The sequence below is a fragment of the Dasypus novemcinctus genome, chromosome 5 (genome assembly GCF_030445035.2).
Source record: "Dasypus novemcinctus isolate mDasNov1 chromosome 5, mDasNov1.1.hap2, whole genome shotgun sequence".
In the NCBI taxonomy this organism is placed as follows: Eukaryota; Metazoa; Chordata; class Mammalia; order Cingulata; family Dasypodidae; genus Dasypus; species Dasypus novemcinctus.
The window spans coordinates 147,389,995-147,392,704 of NC_080677.1; positions in this window are offsets into that span (position 1 = coordinate 147,389,995).

Sequence of the window (2,710 nt, forward strand, 5' to 3'; positions counted from 1 at the left end):
AGAAAAAGCATTGACTCCTGAATTTTGACCCCACCCATTCAACCTTCAGAAGAATACTCTTTGAGAGTTTTTGCCAATGTTTCCTATATCCTGGTCCAAGGAATGATGTTAGGTTGGCTGCCTCAAAACCTCCTTGGAAACTCTGGAAAATTCGAGATTCCACAGTTGTAGTCCCAGAAGATTTTCACTGAATAAGTCTTAGGTGGCACCCAGGAAACTGCAATTAAAAATAAATTTGGGAAAGCAGACTTGGCCCAATAGACAGGGCGTCTGTTTACCACATGGGAGGTCCACGGTTCAAACCCCGGGCCTCCTTGACCCATGTGGAGCTGGCCCATGCGCAGTGCTGATGCGCACAAGGAGTGCCCTGCCATGCAGGGGTGTCCCCCACGTAGGGGAGCCCCATGCACAAGGAGTGCTCCCTGTAAGGAGAGCCGCCCAGTGCGAAAGAAGGTGCAGCCTGCCCAGGAATGGCGCAACACACATGGAGAGCTGATGCAGCAAGATGACGCAACAAAACGTGACACAAATTCCAGGTGCCGCTGACAAGAATACAAGCAGGCACAGAAGAACACACAGTGAAAGGACACAGAGAACAGACAACTGGGGGAAGGGAGGGGAGAGAAAAATAAATAAATAAATCTTTTAAAAAAATAAATAAATTTGCCCAAATCGTTCTGATAACCAGCCAGATTTGAGAGCCACTACTTTAATCTATCTAGTGCATAGTATCAATGAATAACCTTGTGATGTCTAAATGTTGATGCTGCTCAGGGCTCTACTACTTCAAGGATGATTCAATCAAGAGCAATAACTATGATGAGCTCCACCATTCCCTCTGGAACCACCGTCAAAGGCAGAATGCTGACTGCAATGTGCCACTATTTATAGAGCAATGATGGAATAGACCACCAGCCCTTTTTTGTTTGTTTGTTATAGTGATGTTGGTAAGTAGCTACTCAAACTAATTTTCCCATTTCCAATGACCCATGATTCACTTAGTAAGATCAAGAAATTCATGGTCAGTTTACTACACAAATCATATAAAACCTAATTATACATAATCATCATGTTGGTTGTGGTGGTTGGTTGGGGCAATGATTCAAATAACAATTGACCATAACAATTCATTGATAATTCAAAGTTAACTTTCATAGATAATGTTAGAAACTCTAGTTCAAAAGAGATTGATGCCTAGAGTTGGTGGTGAGCAGTTTCCTTATTAATAATTATTTTATAAACTAAGTTGAAAATAATATTTCTAAATTAAGAAATTACCTTCTAGGAAACGGACTTTGGCCCAATGGTTAGGGCGTCCGCCTACCATATGGGAGGTCCGCGGTTCAAACCCCGGGCCTCCTTGACCCGTGTGGAGCTGGCCCATGCGCAGTGCTGATGCGCGCAAGGAGTGCCGTGCCACGCAGGGGTGTCCCCCGCGTGGGGGAGCCCCACACGCAAGGAGTGCGCCCGTGAGGAGAGCCGCCCAGCGTGAAAAGAAAGTGCAGCCTGCCCAGGAATGGCGCCGCCCACACTTCCCGTGCCGCTGACGATAACAGAAGCGGACAAAGAAACAAGACGCAGCAAATAGACACCAAGAACAGACAACCGGGGGAGGGGGGGAAATTAAATAAATAAATAAATCTTTAAAAAAAAAAAAAAAAAAGAAATTACCTTCTAAAATAAATGAGTTAAAATAGTAGTAACTACATTCATTAATCAAAGATAATAAGTAAATATTTCATTATAACATCATAAGCTCTAAAAGTTTATTATTTATCATCTCTTATAGGGAAAATGAATGGTTACTTCATTTTAGGAATTGCCTTATATGTAGGCCCATAAAGCTCTATAAATAATCAACATATGTTGATACCTAAGTTAACAGATTAACTTAGTTTACTTGGTGGATGTTTTAGTGCAATATTGATGATATAGTTATTTGTCCCCCAATATTTGTACTCTTTTTTTTAGTAATAGAGCTTCTGATTTTCAAGAAGGTGAAAGGCTACTTAGAATAAAGAGCACATTCCCATATCAAGGTGTAAATGGGTGACTCAGTTCCATCCAATGGGATGAGTGGAACTATGTATGTAGCTTCCCATAAATTCCTTAAATGGATTTGACATCCCTTCTTTTCTCTTTCTCCTGCTGGCTGGTGGAACATAGATGTAAGTCTGGAGCTTGAGCCATCATCTTTTTTTTATTTTTTAAAGATTTATTTATTTCCCGCCCCATCCCCCACCCCACCCACCCACATATACCACCCAGTTGTCTGCTCTCTGTGTCCATTCACTGTGTGTTCTTCTGGGCCTGCTTGTATTCCCATTAGGCGACTCCGATCCTGGGACCTTCTGGATTGGGAGAGAGGCGGTCATTCTCTTGCACCACCTCAGCTCCCTGATCTGCTGCATCTCTTATTATCTCTCCTCTGTGTCTCTTTTTGTTGTGTCACCTTGCTGGGCCAGCTCTCTGCCCGGGCCAGCGCTTCTGCATGGGGCAGCACTCCTGTGCCAGGCAATACTCTGCACAGGCCAGCACTCCATGCAGACCAGCACTCTGCATGGGCCAGTCCACCTCACAGTCCAGCTTGCCTTCACTGGGAGGCTCTGGGCATTGAGCCCTGGACCTCCTATATAGTAAATGGGAGCCCAATTGCTTGTGCCACATCCACTTCCCTTGAGCCATCATCTTGACCTGAGTAGAAATCACA